Raw genomic sequence first — 23,771 nt, 5'->3', positions numbered from 1 at the left:
CTACGCCATTATACAAGCGCACGCGGATTCGTCTGAATCCTTGAAATCATTCTAAGCCCCCGTCAAAACAAACATTTCCGGGTGTAGCCTGCCGAAACGTTGTTGCCACTTAGGCCGACCGCCTGTGCTCATCTTTTGCAAAGTGCACCGCACAGTGTACGGGGGAGATCTCTGACACTGAGGGAGAAAACAGGCGCAACGCGTGCGGAGAGTACAGAAGTAAAGGGAACCCAGAGAAGAATGGGACGCCCGACCATGACGAACGCGTCGGCGGGGAACGCACTCTCCCCGAAACGTCCTCCCCCCAGCTCTCCAAGAATTCCTGCGGAAGCCAGTCACCCGCTTCTGCCCTTTCTGGCATAGTGCCCCTCTGCCTTTGTCACGGTTAGGGAGCGGCCTCTTTGTTTCCCTCGGACGTGTGAGTTTCTGTTTAGCTCTGCTGCTTCTGGCCATCTTAGCCTTGAACACTGCGAAGTGAAAGGGTTCACGTTCTTTCTTTGCCTTCTCACGCTGACTGTTTTTCGGCCGCCTCCTTTTCCTTCTTTTGGGTATCGCGGCGCATACGAGCGGTAATGCGCCGATCCCAGGCGACTTGCAGTCAAACTTGTATGGCATGTTATGGCTGCCCGGGCCTACCTGCGCGGCTACTGGTTCGGTTCGCGCTCTGCGATCTGCCGACGCAGTTGACTCGTTACTTCTCTGCGCGCCTACGGCCTTAGGTCGCGCTTCGCGATCTGCCGACGCGGCCGACTCGCTACTTTCTGGCGCGGCTACGAAGTTAGCTCGCGTTTCGCGATCTGTCAACGCAAACGGCTCGCTTCCAGTCTGAGCGACTACGGGCTCAAGCCGCTCTTGCAAACTCTCGGAAGTGGGTGCGACAAACACCTTACCTAAGAAGTCGGAAAATTCACCCTCGTCTCCAGGTTGTTCCTCGACTTTAGAGCCTTGCGATGTCACCTCAACTACCGTGGCCGGCAGGGGCGCCTTTACGCTTAGAGTGCTGCTCTCACCCATGCACTGACTGCTGGATGCCACCCCGTTTGAACTGGAAGCTATCGCTGCCAACTCCCGAGCTTTTGAGCGGGTCAGCGCTTGGACAACTACCCCGAAGTTCAAACCCTTTTGCCGCAACAATTCCTCAGACCGGTTGGAAAACAGGTACGGATATTCGGGCGGCAAACTATGCGACACCGCGGCCTCGGTGACAAGTATCCCGAAGGGGCCCTCGATACAAATTCGCGCGATTGGAAGACACACGCTGTTTGCCTCAACCACCTGCTTGATCCAGGCGCACTTGCCTGAGGACTGCTCTGGGGTCACGTAAGATGGATGTACTACATCCATCGTCGCCGCGGAATCTCGGAGTACCCGACAGCATTTGCCGTTCACCGTCATCTCCCGAATGTACGGTTCCAGCAGCTTCATATTCACATCGCCTTCACCTGCCGACAGAAAAGCTACACTCTTAGTCGCGTCCCGGATAGCGTCCTATTTATATGCGGTTGGCAGCCTCAATACCGTGATATAAGAGGCCCTGACAGACTTCTTTTCCGTCACAAAACCTCAGGTGGTTACAGCATGCTTATATGCAGCGCCAACGACCCGTGTCACGGCTATATACTAGCGGACAGCCTGACGCCAGGAAATAAATAAAAAGAGGGGGGCAATCGTGACGCTCCGAGCGATATGTGTGGCTTGCGGCGCATGCGCGTATTCCCCCTCACACAATGGCCCGCAACCTTCCTTTGCGGCGGCCGACGACACGCGCCGAAAAACATTTAAAAAAAACTTGCGCGCACATGCGCAGTAGGAGTGGAAAAAAGATTGTGCGTGGCGAGTTGTGGTCCGGTGATTTGTCTTTAGCGCGCGTGCGCAGTATGGAGTAATTTCAGCGCAGAGCAAGTTGGGGTCCCGCGCTTTGACTCATGCTCTGTATACTTCATACTCAGTTCCGAGCGTTCACACTTGACCACGTTCGCTTCCGCTGACATCAAATGTGTGCATCAAAATCAGTGTAACAGGAGAAGCAACTGCGAATGCAGTTGCTTCCCCTGTTACACCAACCCTGTTACACCGGCCACCGGGAACGCAAGCCAAGCAGCGGCGCCATGTCAAGCCGGCTGGTGTGTGTATTACGGGCATAGCCCGGTTGAACACGAGCGGATAGGTAAGTCCCTGGATTTCTTTTTTTTTTCGAGGGGTGGGGGAGCGCAGGAGGAGGAAGTAACTTTATTGTGTCCAGAAGAAAGGCCTAGTTATGGCCGGTGTGCTTCAGACGACGGCCAGGATGCCTTGGCTCCTAGCGGCGTCTTCGGCCCTCTGGACGGCCCAACGCTGGATGACAGGGTCCTCGCTAAGCAGCACGGTCTCCCACTGCTCCTTGGTGTGAATAATAAATGTTCCCTCTGTATTGCTGAAGTCTTTTCTTTGTATAGCAGGGCATTCCCAAAGCATGTGTGCCAAACGTGCAAGCTGAGGGCAGTGCTTACATTTACCGTCACGAATTTCTGGGTGGAAGTGCCTGTAGAGGCCTGGGCTGGGATATGTATTGGTCTGAAGACGCCTCCATGCAACTTCTTGTTTTTTGGTCAGCGAGGGGTTGGCTGCAGGGTACTTCCGTCTTTCGCCTCTGTATTGGTCGAGCACGTCCCGGTAGGTGGACAGGCGATCCTTGGTGTTGTCGGCAGGGTGTAGGGCGGATTGCAGGGGCGCTCGGTTGGTGAATGCTCGAGCAGCCTCGTTGGCCCGTTCGTTGCCCTCCAGGCCCGCGTGTGCGGGCGTCCATAATAAAGTGGTTCGGGTGTCTACGTTCTTGTCCTGCTGGGCAAGGACTCGCAGTGCCGCACTGGAGATTCTCCCCTTTGTAAAGTTGCGGATTGCAGGTTGAGAGTCGCTGACCATTTTCCTCGCTCGGGTTGCGGCTAGGGCTAACGCTATGGCTAGTTGTTCACCTTCTTCGGGGTGTCGTGTTCGGATGGAGCAGGCGGTGAGAACCTTTCCTTCCTGGTCGGTGACAACTGAGACCATAGCCCTTCGCTGTTCGTAAGAGGCAGTGTCCGTGTAGACGACTTGAGGTTCCCCTTGAAGCTGTCTCCCTAGCGCTAGGGCTCGCATATCTCTTCGCTTGTCGTTGTAGACTGGATGCATGTTCTTGGGGAGGAGAGGAGATGCCTTTGCGTAGTTCGGCTGGAACAGTGTGTTTTTCTCCGAAAGATCTCTCGTACGGGATGCGTAGGCGGTCGAGGATTTGCCTGCCGGTGGCCGTCTTGGTCAGACGCTCGAGGTGTGCAATACGATGCGCCTCGATGAGCTCTTCGAGGGTGTTGTGTACACCCAGTGCCTCAAATTTTTCATTAGAGGCACATATCGGGATTCCCAGAGCCTGCTTATGCACCCTCTTGATGAGACTGTTGATTTTATTGCGCTCTGCCTGTTTGAGGGGTAAGAAAGGGGCTACGTACGTAATTCTGCTAATTACGAACGCATACACGAGCTTTAGCAGAGTTTTCTCCTTCATGCCTCTATTCTTGTTGGCTATCCGCGCAATCAGTCTCGTGATCTGATGGGTGGCTTTCTCTAGTGTTTGCACTGTCTTGCCGTTGTGTCCGTTGGCCTGGAGATACGGTAAATTTGACGTTCTTATAGAGAGGATTCGGGTTCCCAGTGCGGCGGCCGTTTTGGGATCCAGGAGGAAAACGAAAACGCTTGCACATCTGGGGTACTTCCGTTGCCGTAATGAGTATACCACGGTGCCATAAAGAATTTGCATTTTTACACACGTCCCATTTTCAAGGTCAAACCACATAAAACCCAGTTTGAATTTTGTATTTTTCAATATTCTATGGCCACTGCTTGCCATTTTCGGTAAGAGTAGCAAAAAGTTAGTTATAACGTTTTTTCTTAACCAGATTTTCGCGTCGTCGTTTCGACTAGTAAATTTTCTTGCCCGTTGAGTAGTCTGGATCCTGTGGCGATTTGGAAACTTTCTTACGGTGCGTTTAAGTAGTAAAGCTTTCACATGAAGCAACATTCATGAGTAACACCAGCCTCCATCTTGTTGTGTTCGGCACCGCTGTCGTCTGTCTGGAGTGTCAACTCGCGGTTTGCAGAAACATGATGCAATGGCAGCGCAAACGCGGCGCGGCGCCGGCGTGGAGGTTGCTCAAAGCGGTGGCTTCTAATGTTGTTACTCAGCCTCCTGTAAAGGCGTTTAACAGGAGGCCATGGTTACAGATGCGTTGGCTGTTGGTCGGTGCGCGCAGTTTACCTATGCTTTAGCAAAAGATATTGCTAGCAGTTTTATTCGATCTTTCATAAAATGTTTTGCCCCATACTATTGGTGGAAATTGTTTCATAAAAAGAAACTAGGGCCCATTACCCTCCGCGTGTAACAGCGAAAAGGGTTTTCTTACGACGTCCAATTGACGTGCCAGCGTCAAATAAAATTATGCCAAAGTTTTCTCGCACGCCTTCGCACTGAAAAAGCGCTCGGCCTTCCTATGTATATGAAGAAAACGTCCTTTTGGAGTACTTTTGAATATAAAGCAGAAAGAAAGAAATAATTGCCTAAACTACAGCGATGCACTTGCCTGATTTATGATATTTTCACATATCCGCTAAGGTGTTGGTGATACTTCTGCTGCGCTCCTTCAGACTATACTGTTTTACCGCCGATAAATAACGCCACAATTTTGTACCTGGTCACTTTTTCAACTACCTTTTCTTTTCATCACGCAGTGCCAACACAACAGAATGCTACCCGTAACTCGAGGTTTTTGAGATGTTTAAAACGCTGTTTCCATTACAGTGCGACGAAATCCCCGAAGCAGCAGCTCCCGGGCCAAAGATTGCCGGGGGGGATTCTACAAAGGCCTTCTACATCATCGGAAGTGGTGTATTTCTACCCCCTCTTCTTCCCTTTCTCTCCCTGCGATACATATGTGGTGCAGGCTGGGAACCTCTTTTCCTCTCACAGTCACCTCACCTCACCTGGACCATAATTGAAGCCCGGAGAAAGTACTTTTTCTTTGTTTGGTAATATATTACATTAGGACATGAGGTATACCCGTCAGATTTAGGCCAAACATTGGGCTTTATACAGTCAGCAGCCTGCAAAAAAGATGAGTTTCCTCCCTGTTCAGCAAGCTGCTGAAAATTCCATAAATGAAAGAATAATTTTATCTTGACAGGTCCTTATTTGCTATTCCACAAAATAATATTTTCATTTGTGTGTTCCATAAGGGCAATCTGCTAATATTTGTATTTGTTATTTCAGTATAAGTATTTCGTGTTCGTATTTGTATTTTTGATATCAAATAAAAAGAAAACATCGTTCCTTCGACATGGTGTCATTCATGTAATTTTAATCTCACACTTGTGCATGCTCATGAGTTCGAAAATGACAAAATACTTAAAATTTACATACCCAACTCAGCTCTCTGTTAATGTCCCAAGCTTGTATAAGTAGACTATCACTTCAAGATCCGGATAGGTTTAAGGTATACAGATACTTGCTTTACAGCTTTGCTTGTAACATGGCATTATAAATATAGGGAGTTTTTTTTTAATTCGTGGTATGTGCATTGAGGCCTGATAGATCAGGTGGCAAAACACTGAGATTATAAAGGTAAAACCTCATTGCATGATAACTGAGGTCATGAAGGTGTTCCAGAAGTGCACAAGTCACAAATGTGTTAGTGCAATTGCAGCCATTGTAACATTTATTGGTGGCAATGTTTTATACGGTCTAAACTTCAGATGCACAAGTGTGCATTCATTACCAAGTGCTATGGTTTTGGTGAACGACCTTGAAAATGTTGAAAATGCTCAATCGCGACCTTGCGCTTCCGCGTACAATAATATAACTCGTTAATAACTAGAGCGCGAGTTAAATAAGACCACTTAAAAAATTGCAAAAATTAAGAGAATTGTCTACTAATGCTCAGCATTCTTATGGCGCTTCTCTTGAGTGTGAGTCTTTTAGAGCCAAATTTCTTGAATTTTCTAAGTCCTGTCCGTCAAATTATCTCCATTTACACTATTATAACGATCACAGATGTTACTGGCGCCAAATCTGCATTTTTTGTAAATGAAGGGCGTTACACGGCTCACCATTTTTCGTATTTTTTTATATTTTTCTTCGTTTTTCGTTTTTCAAAGTTATGTTCGGCCAATTCTCTCGGTCTACGCTATGATAACAATTCCAAGTTTCCGCAAAATCTGCAATATTGTGGAAATGCAGGGTGTTATACTGTTTACCAGTTTTTCATTTTTTTTTTATGTTTTTTATTGTTTGGTTTCTCAAAATTTGGTTCGACAAATGATCTTTACGATATTATAACGATTAAAGGTGGAACTTCAGCGAAAACTTCATTTTTCTGGAAATGCAGGGGTTACAAGTTACACGGCCGAGCGCCTATCCGGTCTGCGCGAGAAAACGCTAAGATATTCTTTGTGTGCTCGCGATCACCAATTCTTCAGGCGACGCGGCAATTCTGCAGGCGTCGCGACACAATGTTATATAGAATGAGTAATTTATTATTGGTTCTTTACATTACCAGAGACGTAATTTACTACCGCCCCCTCTTACAAAAATAAAGGTGAAGGCATGTAACAGCACCATCAGAAGAGCTACGACGAGCAGAAAAAATTCAGTACACCATTTCATGCTTGGTATACTTGCCACTCGTGACCAGACAGCTCTTATGTTCAGCACGACAGTGTGCCTTACGTGCTAGTTATTTGCATGCATTGTCATAGGAGTCACTTTCCGCCAATGGCCAAGAATACTTTTGGTTACAAGGCAGAAGAACTGTTATCAATTCCGTTTGCGTCGATGGAATAAATCACCGCATGGCGCATCATACTGTTGAAATGGGCACACAGCATGACAAAAGGTTTCCGCTCGTAACAATGTACTTAAAGCCCTCCAAACCGTAGTATCATGCCTCTTTGGTAGAGTGATTCGAAAACGGTGGTCTAAAGAAAGCAACTCGCAGCGGAATGTGTTATTTAAGACTCCTGCTTGACGCGCAACAGCATGCAGGATACTTATAAGCCCATGTTTGCCCTCCCCAGCAACCCGTGGGTCGTGGAGCAGTGGTTATGATACCCGCCTCTTCATGTGTTGTAGTAGACCCAGGTTCGAGTCTCCGTAGGGTTGTGTGTATGTGCCTATGTGCACTTTGTGTGTCTCGTATGATGTAACATGTGTTAGAGCATTCGTCACGGGATGCTGATGTTGACCTGGCAATGCGAGCAAAAAAAAAACCGGATAAACTCAATTCAGGCCGATTGGCTGGTTTTTTCTTCTTTTTTTGGTGGAAAGCAACAAGGCCGCTTATTTGAGGGGCCGTATGATTTGGGGGCCGCGTCGTAAGCGGGAATAGGTTAGCATTACGGGCCGCGTAAAAAAATTACGGCCAGTGGCCTGCCGAACACACGGCCCGGTGTTTAGGTGGCCCGCTGGTTAGGTGGCCCGCTGGTTAGGCGGCCCTCAATACGGCCGCTTAAACGCCGGCCGCGTGTTCGGTGGTCCGCATGTTTGGCGGGCCGCTTGCGCGCGAGGCCGCCTGAACCGCCGCTTTATAAGCGGCTTTAAAATGACGCGGCGGCCCGCCTGCATGCGGGTCGTATAACCAGGAATTGACTAAGAGTGTACCCTGGGATTCCTACACCCGGCGGCCACGTGGCCCGGTAGGCGACAGTTGAAGCAAATCAGTGGTTGTCGCTTTCCGAAAACCTTTTTCTGATGCTTCGCCTGGTCGTCTTTTGTCTCCGCTTTCTCATCGTCACGGTGCTTCAAATCTGTCTCTCTAGCGCCCTCGGCATCTCGGGAAACGCTGTCTTTTTGCCATTTGGGTTTGAACTCCCGCTTCGGACCCTCCCTTATTTCTCCAGCATGACGCGACAAGAACTCGTCAGGGAGCTCGGCGGCTCGTGTCACCGTTGTGACATCTGATTTGTCCATTACCCAGCTACGCATACTTGCGGGGATCCGGCGGTAGAACTGCTCCAAACCTAGGCGTTGTACAACCTTATCGTGGTCGCCAAACGCGCCCTCCTCCTTTAGCCACTCCTCGAAATTCGCCATCAATTTATACGCGAACTCCGAGTATGACTCATTTCTCCCTCTTTCACCTTTCCGAAACCGCTGCCTGTAGGCCTCCGCTGACAACCTGTACTTCTTTAGAAGACACGCTTTTACTTTGCTGTAATCTTCTGCCTCTTGTCTAGTCAAGCGGGCTACCACATCGGCGGCTTCACACGGCAACAAAGTCAGTAGGCGTTGCGGCCAAGTGTCTCTAGGGAAATCCACTTTCTCGCATGTGCGTTCAAAATTTACCAAAAATAAACCCATGTCCTCTCCCACCTTAAACGGTTGCGTGAGGTCCTTCATTTTGAACGACAGTTTTACTCCTCCCCCACTAGAGGCCTCGCCAACACCACTACCGCTTCTGGCTTTCAGTATTTCAAGTTCGAGCCGCTTCATATCTAGCTCATCTGCACGACGCTGTGCTTCCACTTCTGCTTTCTTTCTCTCATCTGCACGACGCTGTGCTTCCGCTTCTGCTTTCTTTCTCTCATCTTGCTCCCGTTCTTTCATAAGCTCCAGGCCCTCTGAGAGCTCATCGTCGTCTGCCCCCACTGCTTCGATAGCCTCGATGATTTCTGGCTTTCTTTTCTCATCGCCTAAGCTTAACCCCAACATTTTTGCCAACTCTAGGAGTTGCGGCTTTCGTAGCGACTTCAGGTTCATGTCTGTATCGGGTGCTGCCAACTGTTACTGCAAAAAATCCTTTACCCCGACGCACCAAAGAAATCTCGCGTCTAAAAAGTAATACACACAAAAAAATCTTTTACCCCGACGCACCAAAGAAACCTCGCGTCAAAAGAGTAATACACTTTACCTCCCTCGCTACACTTTGTAAGCAGAGCCTGGTAATCCCTCAAACATAATGGCCTCGCACTCACCAAACTTCGCAGTCATGCCTCCGTAAAGTCGGTTCCGATGCTTGGAGTCGACCCATGCCTCATGGAGACGATCCCGTCCTTAGTGGAGATGATCTCGCCGTGGTGGAGACGATCCCACTTGCTGCCAACCAGTGTTGCGGATCTGGTTGCGTGACCGGTGGTGGCGTACGTTGATCCGGAGTTGGGGCAAACATTGGGTCTTGTAGGGCGACAAAAGAAACTTTATGTACAGATATCTACATGGCGTTTGAGTGAGTGAGAAGGCTTTTTGCGCTCCTGCGCGCAGATTAAATAACCAGGTTGGGTCCGCCCCGTTTCCCCCTTTCCTCGACTGACGTCAGTATGGTCCAATCAGGGGCGCCCCGGCTGACGTCCACACACTCACAAAGAGATGGCACTTTGCACAGGTTAATGTTCAGTTGACTCCTGATGATGCAATGGTTGAAGCGCCCGCAGGACGCCCGGACCCGGTCGATAATCCGGCGTGGAGTACTTGTTGAATAGCCGCGTCTCGGACCACAACAAAGCAGTCCCCCGCTGACGATTGCCGCTGGAAAAGCAATGCTGCACGTCTTTGTAAATCCCTCCCTGCCTCCCTGCCTCGCCGGCGGGGAGCTGCGGAAAGCGCCTTTTTCATCAGAAGCGTCCCTCTCCGCCGCGTCAACGCATACAAAGCCGGGTCGCTCGCCATCGATGCGGGTAGGGGAGAGGAAAACTTGCGATAATGGGACGACGGAAGCGTTGGGTGACTGAACCCGATTGCATTGCAGACGGGCGTCGTAATGTCAATACGCCGATCGTAACATGGCGTAGCACAAGAGTGGAAACTTTTTCATAAAATTAAAGTAAGCTCCAACCCGGTGTTAGACGATCTAACTTCTCCGTCTCTGCGCCGCGGACGGAGGCGACAAGATTTGCGGCAGAGAAGGAGGAGAAGAGGAAGAAATACTTCTGTTCAGATTTCTGAACGGCCAAGAGTGAAGCCCTGGGGAGTGATTCCTTCTTCTGTGGGGCCCATATGCAGTCCGCGCGGCCTGTGTTCTGTCCACCCGCTGAAGCTGGGTAGGTTGCTGGGTAGGTCCCATTGTTTTTGTTGGGTAGTTGACGGAAAGAGAGGAGGGTGCTAAGGGCTAAGGTCGCACACCCCGATTACGGTGCGGAGTGTTCCTTCTTCTGAGCAAAATTTACAGTCAGCGTCGTAGCGATTCGGATACATTAGGTGAAGACTCGTAGGCTGTGGAAGGGGCCCGGATTGTACGAGCCGTTGGGTAGTTTTAAAGCAAAGCTTTTTACCTCTACCCCCCAAGGTTTCTTTCGCGAGCGTTGGTGTCACCAGAAAACTTCAGCGAACAAAAAAAGAATTTACAGGCATCGCCGGGAATCGAACCTGGAACTAATAGCGTAACACACCAAGAGCCCGTTGTCTTACCGATTTAGCTACGAGCCCACGCAGAGATGGGGAAGAGAGGTGGTGGACTCACCAAGCACATCTACGGGTTTACCTCCTGCGTTCTCGCTGAATGCCACGTGAAAGCGTCACGCGACCACTCACGCCCGTCTAGTGGCCCTGTGCGCACCTTGCTCATGTGCTAAGAGTTACAAAAATTAAGGGAAGCTCACACCAATGCATGGCATCTCACTTCTAGTACGCCAATGTGCTAAAGCCTGTCGCTACCGGTGTTCACGTAAAAAATCACAGCCCCTTGTCGACCGCCCTCACGCCAAATCAAGGAATACATTCAAATACTCCTTGATGGCCAGGCCATCACTCCAAGCCCCAGCATCAAGATCCTGGGCCTACATCTCGAGACTAACACCAAGAGTGACGTCTCCTTGCAGCGCCTCAAAAACAACATTAATCAAATCATACACATGATTAAGCGAGTTGCCACCAAGAAGTGAAACCTAAAGGAATCCGGTACCTTTCGATTAATTGAAGCTTTTGTCCTCTCAAGAGTCACTTACGTCAACCCCCTGTCTTCTTCTCGACAAGGAAGACATAGAGATGCTTTATATAATGATTAGAAAGGCGGTCGAGCAGGCCATTGGTCTTCTCATGAGTGCGTCCACACAGAGGTTGCTTAGCACGGGGCTCCACAACACGGCGGAAGAGTTGATAGAAGGTCCGACTCAGAACTGCGGTGGGTAACCGCATGCTTCACCAGATTGGCTGGGCAGCCCAGAATGTCACTCCGCTTGACGTACTCCCAGACTCTTGGCGACTAAAACTAAAGATGCTCCCGTTGCTTAGAAATATGAACTTCTCACATGACAAGGGTCACCGAAAAGCACGGGCTCAAGCGCTAAACACCACCCTCGGTGGGTATCATGCAGTTATCTACACAGACGCCTCCAAACATCGAGGGCAGCAATACGCCATCATCGTGGCTACCTCCACAACCAACCTCCTTGCGTGTACCTCGCTTAGGGCCCAAGAAATGACGGCAGCAGAAGAGGCAGCCATCACCTTGGCTCTCACTCAACCAGGGGTTCGGAGGGTAGTCACCGATTTCCAGCAAGCCTACTGGAATTACCAGTCGGGTTGGGTGTAATGACCTGCACTGCGCGTGCTAAACAACCACTCCCTAAACGGTTCCATTCTGCTCATCTGGACACCCCCTCACGCTTCAATGGAACACAACAAATACACCCACCCAACAAGCCTGCGCTTTTACCTCCCGTGCTATGGAGCTGCACGAGGACAGTAACCCGCTTGTCTGGTTCAGGGACATAACCCACCATTATCGCCTTACCCTGACCTTTCCATAGAACAACCAACTGCCCTACGGCTCATACAATCCGGCTCCTCTCCCCACCCGACGCGTCTTCACTTAATGCACCCGAATCGCTACGGCGCTGAATGTAAATTTTGCTCAGAAGTAGGACCACCCTGGCACATAATCGGGATGTGCGACTTTAGCCCTGAGCACCCTCCTCTCCTTCCGTCAACTACCGAACAAGAGCAATGGGAGATGCTGCTTTCCAGCCCCTCTCTGCGTACCCAGCTTCAGCTGGTGGACAGAGCACGGGTGACACAGGTGACGCGGACTGAATACGGGCTCCAGTGAAGAAGGAACCACTCCCCTGGGCCGCACTCTGGGCCGTTCAGAAATCTGAATAGAAGTAGTATTTCCTCCTCCTGCTGCTCCTCCTTCGTCTCTGCCGCCGATCTCGTCGCCACCGTCCGCCACGGCGGAGACGGAGAAGTGAGATCGTCTAACACTGGGTTTGAGCTTACTTTAATTTTATAAAAAAAGTTTCCACTCTTCTGCTACACCAATACAACTCAACCAAACACCGTTCACGCATCATGCACAGATTTAACCTTACCAAGAATATCTCTCTGAAGTAATAAATGGTGTGGTTAAGTGCATTGCACTTTTCTCAGGTTTTACTATTTGTAGAGCGATGTGAATCATTATGAGTGCCGTTTACAGCTTTGCTTTCCAACCACATTCACGGGGTGGATTGGCGCGATTTTTAAAGCAAAGCTTTTTACCTCTACCCCCCAAGGGTTCTTTCGCGACCGTTGGTGTCACCAGAAAACTCCAGCGAACAAATAAAAGGATTTACTGGCACCGCCGGGAATCGAACCTGGAACTAACAGACTAACAAAGCGAGAGCCCGCCGTCTTACCGATTTAGCTACTAGCCCACACGAAGAGAGGGAAGACAGGTGGTGTACTCACTAAGTACATCTACGGGTTTACCCCCTTCGTTCTCGCTGAATGCCACGTGAAAGCGTCACGCGACCACTCATGCCCGTCTAGCGGCCCTGTGCGCACCTTGCTCATGTGCTAAGAGTTACAAAAATGAAAGGAAGCTCACACCAATGCATGGCATCTCATTTCTAGTACGCCAATGTGCTAAAGCCTGTGGCCTCCAGTGTTTACGTAAAAAATCACAGCTCCTTGTCGTCCGCCCTCACGCCAAATCAAGGAATACATTCAAATACTCCTTGATGGCCAGACCATCACTCCAAGCCCTAGCATCAAGATCCTGGGACAACATCTCGAGGCTAACACCAAGAGGGACGTCTCCTTGCATCGCCTAAAAAACAGCATTAATCAAATCATACACATGATCAGGCGACTTGCCACCAAGAAGTGAGGCCTAAAGGAATCCGGTACCTTTCGATTAATTGAAAATTTTGTCCTCTCGAGAGTCACTTACCTCAACCCCATGTCTTCTTCTCGACAAGGAAGACACAGAGATGCCTTATATAATGATTAGAAAGGCGGTCGAGCAGGCCGTTGGTCTTCTCATGAGTGCGTCCACACAGAGGCTGCTTAGCACGGGACTCCACAACACGGTGGAAGAGCTGATAGAAGGCCATCTTTCAAACCAGAAGGTCCGACTCAGAACTGCGGTGGGTAACCGCATGCTTCACCAGATTGGCTGGGCAGCCCAGAATGTCACTCCGCTTAACATACTCCCAGACTCTTGGCGACTAAAATTAAAAATGCTCCCTTTGCTTAGGAATATGAACCCCTCACATGACGAGGGTCACCGAAAAGCACGGGCCCAAGCACTAAACACCGCCCTCGGTGGGGATCACGCAGTTGTTTACACAGACGCCTGCAAATATCTAGGGTAGCAATGCGCCATCATCGTGGCTACCTCCAGAACCAACCTCCTTGCGTGTACCTCGCTAAGGACCCAAGAAATGACGGCAGCAGAAGAGGCAGCCATCACTTTAGCTCTCACTCAACCAGGGGTTTGGAGGGTAGTCAGCGATTTCCAGCAAGCCTACTGGAATTACCAGTCGGGTTGGGTGTCCTGACCTGCACTGCGCATGCTAAAAAACCCCTCCCCAAATGGTTACATTCAGCTCATCTGGACACCCGCTCACTCTTTAATGGAGGGCAACAAATACGCCCACCCAACGAGCCTGCGCTTTTACCTCCCGTGCTATGGAGCTGCACGAGGACAGTCTCCGGCTTGTCACATTCAGGGAGATAACCCAGCATTATCGCCTTCTGAGACAGACCGTACCTTCGCCTTACCGTGACCTTTCCAAAGAACAACAAACTACCCTACGACTCATACAATCGGGGCTCCTTCCCACAGCCTACGGGTCTTCACTTAATGCATCCGAATCGCTACGACGCTGAATGTAATTTTTTCTCAGAAGTAGGAACACTCCGCCCCGTAATCGGGGTGTGCGACTTTAGCCCTAAGCACCCTCCTCTCTTTCTGTCAACTACCCAACAAGAGCAATGGGAGATGCTGCTGTCCAGCCCCTCTCTACCTACCCAACTTCAGCGGGTGGACATAACACAGGCCGCGCGGAGTGCATATGGGCCCCACAGAAGAAGGAATCACTCCCCACACTCTTAGTCGCGTCCCGGATAGCTTCCTATTTATATGCGGTGGGCAGCCTCAATACCGTGATATAAGAGGCCCTGACAGACTTCTTTTCCGTGACAAAACCTCAGGTGGTTACAGCACGCTTATATGCTGCGCCAACGACCGGTGTCACGGCTATATACTAGCGGACAGCCTGACGCCAGAAAATAAATAAAAAGAGAGGGGCAATAGTGAAGCTCCGAGCGATATGTGTGGCTTGCGGCGCATGCGCGTATTCCCGCTCACACAATGGCCCGCAACGTTCCTTTGCGGCGGCCGACGACACGCGCCCGACGACGCGGCGAAAGCCGAAAAACATAAAAAAAATCGCGCCAATCCACCCCGTGAATGTGGTTGGAAAGCAAAGCTGTAAACGGCACCCATAACGATTACCCATGCGACGTCACTTTATTTCACTCACATCGCTCAACAAAAAGTAAAATCAAGAAAAATGAAATGCACTTAACCACACCATTTATTACCTCAAAGAGATATTCTTGGTAAGGTTAAATCAAGGCATGATGCATGAACGATGTTTGGTTGAGTTTTATTGGTGTAGCACAAGAGTGGAAACTTTTTTTATAAAATTAAAGTAAGCTCCAACCCGGTGTTAGACGATCTGACTTCTCCGTCTCTGCGCCGCGGACGGAGGCGACGAGATTTGCGGCACCGAAGGAGGCGGAGGAGGAAGAAATACTTCTGTTCAAATTTCTGAACGGCCCAGAGTGCAGCCCTGGGGAGTGAATCCTTCTTCTGTGGGGCCCATATGCACTCCGCGCGGCCTGTGTTCCGTCCACCCGCTGAAGCTGGGTAGGTAGAGAGGGGCTGTACAGCAGCATCTCCCACTGCTCTTGTTGGGTAGTTGACAGAAAGAGAGAAGGGTGCTCAGGGCTAAAGTCGCAGACCCCGATTACAGGGCGGAGTGTTTCTACTTCTGAGCAAAATTTACATTCAGCGTCGTAGCGATTCGGATGCATTAAGTGAAGACGCGTAGGCTGTGGGAAGGAGCCCCGATTGTATGAGTCGTAGTGTAGTTTGTTGTTCTCTGGAAAGGTCACGGTAAGGCGAAGGTACGGTCTGTCTCAGAACGCGATAATGCTCGGTTATCTCCCTGAACGTGACAAGCGGGTGACTGTCCTCGTGCAGCTCCATAGCACGGGAGGTAAAAGCGCAGGCTTGATGGGCGGACGTATTTGTTGCCCTCCATTGAAGCGTGAGGGGGTGTCCAGATGAGCTGAATGTAACCGTTTGGGGAGGGGTTTTTTAGCACGCGCAGTGCAGGTCAGGACACCCAACCCGACTGGTTATTCCAGTAGGCTTACTGGAAATCGGTGACTACCCTCCGAACCCCTGGTTGAGTGAGAGTCAAAGTGATGGCTGCCTCTTCTGCTGCCGTCATTTCTTGGGTACTAAGCGAGGTACACGCAAGGAGGTTGGTTCTGGAGGTAGCCACGACGATGGCGTATTGCTGCCCTCGATATTTGCAGGCGTCTGTGTAGATAACTGCGTGATCCCCACCGAGGGCGGTGTTTCGCGCTTGAGCCTGTGCTTTTCGGTGACCCTCGTCATGTGAGGGGTTCATATTTCTAAGCAAAGGGAGCATCTTTAGCTTTAGTCGCCAAGAGTCTGGGAGTACGTCAAGCGGAGTGACATTCTGGGCTGCCCAGCCAATCTGGTGAAGCATGCGGTTACCCACCGCAGTTCTGAGTCGGACCTTCTGGTTTGAAAGATGGCCTTCTATCAGCTCTTCCACCGTGTTGTGGAGTCCCGTGCTAAGCAGCCTCTGTGTGGACGCACTCATGAGAAGACAAATGGCCTGCTCGACCGCCTTTCTAATCATTATATAAAGCATCTCTATGTCTTCCTTGTCGAGAAGAAGACATGGGGTTGACGTAAGTTACTCTCGAAAGGACAAAATTTTCTATTATTCGAAAGGTACCGGATTCCTTTAGGCCTCGCTTCTTGGTGGCAACTCGCCTGATCAAGTGTATGATTTGATTAATGCTGTTTTTGAGGCGATGCAGGAGACGTCACTCGTGGTGTTAGCCTCGAGATGTAGGCCCAGGATCTTCATGCTGGGGCTTGGAGTGATGGTCTGGCCATCATGGAGTATTTGAATGTATTCCTTGATTTGGCGTGAGGGCGGACGACAAGGAGCTGTGATTTTTTACGTGAACACTGGAGGCCACAAGCTTTAGCACATTGGCGTACTAGAAATGAGATGCCATGCATTGGTGTGAGCTTCCTTTAATTTTTGTAACTCTTAGCACATGAGCAAGGTGCGCACAGGGCCTCTAGACGGGCGTGAGTGGTCGCGTGACGCTTTCACGTGGCATTCAGCTGGAACGAAGGGGGTAAACCCGTAGATGTACTTGGTGAGTACACCACCTGTCTTCCCGGTCTACGCGTGGGCTCGTAGCTAAATCGGTAAGACAACGCGCTCTCGCTTTGTTAGTCTTTTAGTTCCAGGTTCGATTCCCGGTGGTGTCACTAAATTCTTTTATTTGTTCGCTGGAGTTTTCTGGTGACACCAACGGTCACGAAAGAGCCCTTGGGGGGTAGAGGTAAAAAGCTTTGCTTTAAAAAACTTGCGCGCACATGCGCAGTAGGAGTGGAAAAACGTTCGCGCGTGGCAGTTGTGGTCCGGTGGTTTGTCTTTAGCGCGCGTGCGCAGCATGGAGTAATTTCAGCGCGGAGCAAGTTGGGGTCCCGCGCTTTGACACATGCTCTGTATATTTCATACTCAGTTCCGAGCGCTCACACTTTCTTGACCACGTTCGCTTCCGCTGACATCAAATGTGTGCACCGAAATCAGTGTAACAGGGGAAGCAACTGCGAAGGCAGTTGCTTCCCCTGTTACACCGACCCTGTTACACCGGCCACCGGGAACGCAAGCCAAGGAGCGGCGCCATATCAAGCCGGCTGGTGTGTGTATTACGGGCATAGCCCGGTTGAACACGAGCGGATAGGTAAGTCCCTGGATTTCTTTTTTTTCGAGGGGTCGGGGAGCGCAGACTTTAAGAATTTGTGTTTGCAGACAATGTAGCAAGGACCACAAAATTATGCCTTTTGCGTCGTCGTAAGAAGCCCGCGCCAAAACCGTTCTCCGATACCCGGGATCGTACGGTAAATTTGACGTGCTTATAGAGAGGATTCGGTTTTTCAGTGCGGCGGCCGTTTTGGGATCCAGGAGAAAAACGAAAACGCTTGCACATGTGGGGTACTTCCGTTACCGTAATGAGTATACCGTGGTGCAAAAAGAATTTGCATTTTAAAGCAAAGCTTTTTACCTCTACCCCCCAAGGGTTCTTTCGCGACCGTTGGTGTCACCAGAAAACTCCAGCGAAGAAATAAAAGAATTTACTGGCACCGCCGGGAATCGAACCTGGAACTAATAGACTAACAAAGTGAGAGCCCGTTGTCTTACCGATTTAGCTGTGAGCCCACGCGAAAACTAAGAAGACAGGTGGTGTACTCACCGAGGACATCTACGGGTTTAACCCCATGCGTTCCCTCTGAATGCCACGTGAAACCGTCACGCGACCACTCACGCCCATCTGGCAGCCCTGTGCGCACCTTGCTCATGTGCTAAGAGTTACAAAAATTAAAGGAAGCTCACACCAATGCATCGCATCTCACTTCTAGTACGCCAATGTGCTAAAGCCTGTGGCCTCCAGTGTTCACGTAAACAATCACAGCTCCTTGTCGTCCGCCCTAACGCCAAACCAAGGAATACATTCAAATATCATTGATGGCCAGGCCATGACTCCAAGGGCCAGCATCAAGATCATTTGACTACATCTCCAGGCTAACATCAAGAGTGACGTCTCCTTGCAGTGCCTCAAAAACAGCATTAATCAAATCGTACACATGATCAGGCGAGTTGCCACCAAGAAGCCATGCCTTAAGAAATCTGGTACCTTTCAATTAATTGCAGCTTTTGTCTCTCGAGAGTTACTTACGTCAACCCCCTGTCTTCTTCTCCACAAGGAATACATAGAGATGCTTTATATAATGTTTAGAAAGGCGGTCGAGCAGGCCATTGGTCTGCTCATGAGTGCGTCCACACAGAGGCTGCTTAGCACGGGACTCCACAACACGGTGGAAGAGCTGATAGAAGGCCATCTTTCTAACTAGAAGGTCCAACCAGAACTGCGATGTGTAACCGCATGCTTCACCACATTGGCTGGGCAGCCCAGAATGTCACTCCGCTTGACTTACTCCCAAATTCTTGGCGACTAAAACTAAAGATGCTCCCTTTGCTTAAAAATATGAACCCCTCACATGACGAGGGTCACCGAGAAGCACGGGCTCAAGCCTTAAACACCACCCTCGGTGGGGATCATGCAGTTATCTACACAGACGCCTCCAACCATCGGGGGCAGCAATACGCCATCGTCGTGGCTACCTCCAGAACCAACCTCCGTGCGTGTACCTCGCTTAGCACCAAGCAATGATGAACCAAGCAATGACGGCAGCAGAAGAGGCAGCCATCACCTTGGCTCTCACTCAACCGGGAGTTCGGAGGGTAGTCATCGATTCCAAGCAAGCCTACTGGAATTACCAGTAGGGTTGGGTGTCCTGACCTGCACTGCGCGTGCTAAAAAACCGCTCCCCAAACGGTTCCATTCAGCTCATCTGGACACGCCCTCACGCTTCAATGGAAGGCAACAAATACGCCCACCCAACAAGCCTGCGCTTTTACCTGCCGTGCTATGGAGCTGCACGAGGACAGTCACCCGCTTGTCACGTTCAGGGAGATAACCCAGCATTGTCGCCTTCTGAGACTGACCGTACCTTCGCCTTACCCTGACCTTTCCAGAGAACAACAAACTACCTTACGGCTCATACAATCCGGGATCCTTCCAACAGCCTACGCGTCTTCACTTAATGTATCTGAATCGCTACGACGCTGAATGTAAATTTTGTTCAGAAGCAGGAACACTCCGCCCCGTAATCAGGGTGTGCGACTGCAGCTCTGAGCAGCCTCCTCTCTTTCCGTCAACTACTCAACAAGAGCAATGGAAGATGCTGCTGTCCAGGCCCTCTCTACCTACCGAGCTTCAACGGGTGGACAAAACACAGGCCACGCGGACTGCATATGGGCCCCACAGAAGAAGGAATCACTCCGCAGGGCTGCACTCTGGGCCGTCCAGACGGAACAAAAGTATGTCTTTCTCCTCCTAATTTTCTGCCGCAAGTCTCGTCGCCTCCGTTCGCGGCGCAGAGACGGAGAAGACAGATCGTCCAACACCGCGTTGGAGCTTACTTTAATTTTATAAAAAAAGTTTCCACTCTTGTGCTACACCAGTACTACTCAACCAAACACCGTTCATGCTTCATGCATTGATTTAACCTTAACAGGAATATCTCTTTTAAGTAATAAATGGTTTGGTTAAGTGCATTTCACTTCTCTCTGGTTTCGCTATTTGTAGAGCGATGTGAGTGAATTTAAGTGATGTCGCATGGGTAAGCGTTATGGGTGCCGTTCACAGCTTTGCTTTCCAACCACATTCACGGGGTGGATTGGTGCGATTTTTTTACACGCGTCCCATTGTCAAGGTCAAGCCACATAAAACACAGTTTGAATTTTGTATTTTTCAATATTCTATGGCCACTGCTTGCCATTTTCGGTAAGAGTAGCAAAAAGTTAGCTATAACGTTTTATCGTAACTAGGTTTTCGCGTCGTCGTTTCGGCTAGTGAAATTTCTGGCACGTTGAGTAGTCTGGATCCTGTGGCGATTTGGAAAGTTTCTTACGGTGCGTTTAAGTGGTAAAGTTTTCACATGAAGCAACATTCATGAGCAACACCAGCCCCCATCTTGTTGTGTTCGGCACGGCTGTCGTCTGTCTGGAGTGTCAACTCGCGGTTTGCAGAAACATGATGCATTGGCAGCGCAAACGCGGCGCGGCGCCGGCGTGGAGGTTGCTCATAGCGGTGGCTTCTAATGTTGTTACTCAGCCTCCTGTAAAGGCGTTATACAGGAGACTATGGTTACAGATGCGTTGGCTGTTGGTCGGTGCGCGCAGTTTACCTATGCTTTAGCAAAAGATATTGCTAGCAGTTTTATTCGATCTTTCATAAAATGTTTTGCGCCATACTATTGGTGGAAATTGTTTCATAAAAAGAAACTAGGGCACATTACCCTCCGCGTGTAACAGCGAACAGGGTTTTTTTACGACGTCCAATTGACGTGCCGGCGTCAAATAAAATTATGCCAAAGTTTTCTCGCACCCCTTTGCACTGAAAAAGCGCTCGGCCTTCCTATGTATATGAAGAAAACGTCCTTTTGGAGTACTTTTGAATATAAAGCAGTAAGAAAGAAATAATTACCTAAACTACAGCGGTGCACTTGCCTGATTTATGATATTTTCACATATCTGCTAAGGTGTTGGTGATACTTCTGCTGCGCCCCTACAGGCTATACTGTTTTACCGCCGATAAATAACGCCACAATTTTGTACCTGGTCACTTTTTCAACTGCCATTTTTTTTCTTCACGCAGTGTCAACACAAGAGAATGCTACCCGTAACTCGAGGTTTTTGAAATGTTTACAACGCTGTTTCCATTACAGTGCGACGAAATCCCAGAAGCAGCAGCTCCCGGCCCAAAGATTGCTGGGGGGGATTCTACAAAGGCCTTCTACATCATCGGAATTGGTGTATTTCTACCCCCTCGTCTTCCCTTTCTCTCCCTGCGATACATATGTGGTGCAGGCTGGGAACCTCTTTCCCTCTCAGTCACCTTACCTCACCTGGACCATAATTGAAGCCCAGAGAAAGTACTTTTTCTTTATTTGGTAATATATTACATTAGGACATGAGGTATACCCGTCAGCTTTAGGCCAAACATTGGGCTTTATACAGTCAGCAGCCTGCAAAAAAGATGAGTTTCCTCCCGGTTCAGCAAGCTGCTGAAAATTCCATAAATGAAAAAAATAATTTTATCTTGACAGGTCCTTATTTGCTCTTCCACAAAAGAATATTTTCATTTGTGTGTTCCATAAGGGCAATCTGCTAATATTTGTATTTGTTATTTCAGTATAAGTATTTCGTGTTCGTATTTGTATTTTTGATATCAAATAAAAAGAAAACATCGTTCCTTCGACATGGTGTCATTCATGTCATTTTAATCTCACACTTGTGCATGCTCATGAATTCGAGAATGACAAAACACTTAAAATTTACATACCCAACTCGGCTCTCGGTTCATGTCCCAAGCTCGTATAAGTAGACTATCACTTCAAGATCCAGATAGGTTTAAGGTATGCAGATATTTGCTTTACAGCTTTGCTTGTAACATGGCATTATAAATATAGGGAGTTTTTTTAATTCGTGGTATGTGCATTGAGGCCTGATAGATCAGGTGGCAAAACACTGAGATTATAAAGGTAAAACCTCATTGCATGACAACTCAGGTCATGAACGTGTTCCAGAAGTGCACAAATCATGAATGTGTTAGTGCAATTGCAACCATTGTAACCCATTTATTGGTGGCATTGTTTTATACGGTCTAAACTTCAGATGCACAAGTGTGCGTTCATTACCAAGTGCAATGGTTTTGGTGAACGGCCTTGAAAATGTTGAAAATGCTTAACCGCGACCTTGCGCTTCCGCGTACAATAAAATAACTCGTTAATAACGGAAGCGCGAGTTAAATGAGGCCACTTAAAAAAAGTTGCAGAAATTAAGAGAATTGTCTACTAATGCTCAGAATTCTTATGGCGCTTCTCTTGATTGTGAGTCTTTTAGAGCCAAATTTCTTGATTTTTCTAAGTCTTGTCCGTCCAATTATCTCCATTTTCACTATTATAACGATCACAGGTGTTACTTGCGCCAGATCTGCATTTTTTGTCAATGAAGGGCGTTACATGGCTCACCATTTTCCGTATTTTTTATATTTTTCTTGGTTTTTCGTTTTTCAAAATTTTGTTCGGCCAATTCTCTCGATGTACGCTATGATAACAATTACAAGTGGAATTTCCGCAAAATCTGCATTATTTTGGAAATGCAGGGTGTTGTACTGTTCGTAAGTTTCCGTCATTTTTTTATATTTTTTTATTTTTTGGTTTCTCAAAATTTGGTTCGACCAATGATCTTTACGATATTATAACGATTAAAGGTGGAACTTCCGCGAAAACTTCATTTTTTTGGAAATGCAGGGCGTTACAAGTTACACGGCCGAGCGCCTATCCGGTCTGCGCGAGAAAACGCTAAGATATTCTTTGTGTGCTCGCGATCACCAATTCTTCAGGCGACGCAGCAATTCTGCTGGCGTCGCGACACAATGTTATATAGAATGAGTAATTTATTATTGGTTCATTACATTACCACCGACGTAATTTACTACCGCCCCCTATTACAAAAATAAAGGTGAAGGCATGTAACCGCACCATCAGAAGAGCTACGACGAGCAGAAAAAAATTCAGTACACCATTTCATGCTTGGTATACTTGCCACTCGTGACCAGACAGCTCTTATGTTCAGCACTACAGTGTGCCTTACGTGCTAGTTATTTGCATGCAATGTCATCGGCCGTGGGACGTCAATGTCAAATGGACGTGGGCAGGGCATGTAATGCGAAGGCAAGATAACCGCTGGTCATTAAGGGTAACAGAGTGGATCCCTCGATGAGGCAAGCGTTGCAGGGGGCGGCAGAAAGTTAGATGGGCAGATGAGATCAAGAAGTTTGCGGGGATAAATTGGTCACAGTTGGCACAGGACCGAGGTAATTGGAGAATAATGGGAGAGGCCTTTGCCCTGCAGTGGGCGTAGATAGGCTGGTGATGATGATGATGATGATGAATATCATAGGAGGCACTTTCCGCCAATGGCCAAGAATACTTTTGGTAACAAGGCAGAATAGCTGTTATCAATTCCGTTTGCATCGATGGAATAAATCACCGCATGGCGCATCATACTGTTGAAACGGGCACACAGCATGACAAAAGGTTTCCGCTCGTAACAATGTACTTAAAGCCCTCCAAACCGTAGTATTATGCCTCTTTGGTAGAGTGATTCGAAAACGGTGGTCTAAAGAAAGTCACTCGAAGCGGAATGTTTTATTTATGACTCCAGCTTGACGCGCAACAGCATGCAGATTACTTATAAGCCCATGTTTGCATTCCCCAGCAACCCGTGGGTCGTGGCGCAGTGGTTATGATACCGGCCTCTTCATGTATTGCAGTAGGCCCAGGTTCGAGTCTCCGTAGGGCTGTGTGTATGTGCCTATGTGCACTTTGTGTGTCTCGTACGATGTAACATGTGTTGGATCATTCGTCACGGGATGCTGACGTTGACCTGGCAATGCGAGCGAAAAAAAAAATGGATAAACTCAATTCTGGCCGAGTGGCTGGATTTTTTTTTCTTTTTTTTTGGTGGAAAGCAACAAGGCCGCTTATTTGAGGGACCGTATGATTTGGGGGCAGCTTCGTAAGCGGGAATAGATT

General features: G+C 48.9%; 1 long non-coding RNA gene across 1 annotated transcript; it reads left to right on the top strand.

The window, feature by feature from the left end:
- Nucleotides 1-1,959: 1,959 nt before the first annotated feature.
- LOC144164579 (uncharacterized) lies at nucleotides 1,960-4,874 on the top strand. Its single transcript, XR_013321212.1, has 2 exons — nucleotides 1,960-2,167; nucleotides 4,808-4,874. It is a non-coding gene; the product is annotated as an uncharacterized LOC144164579 (long non-coding RNA).
- Nucleotides 4,875-23,771: the final 18,897 nt, after the last annotated feature.

Source organism: Haemaphysalis longicornis, unplaced genomic scaffold (genome assembly GCF_048455015.1).
Source record: "Haemaphysalis longicornis isolate Haplotype H1 unplaced genomic scaffold, Haemaphysalis longicornis Haplotype H1 scaffold_1, whole genome shotgun sequence".
NCBI classification, from domain to species: Eukaryota; Metazoa; Arthropoda; class Arachnida; order Ixodida; family Ixodidae; genus Haemaphysalis; species Haemaphysalis longicornis.
This window is presented reverse-complemented; position numbering and strand designations above follow the sequence as displayed.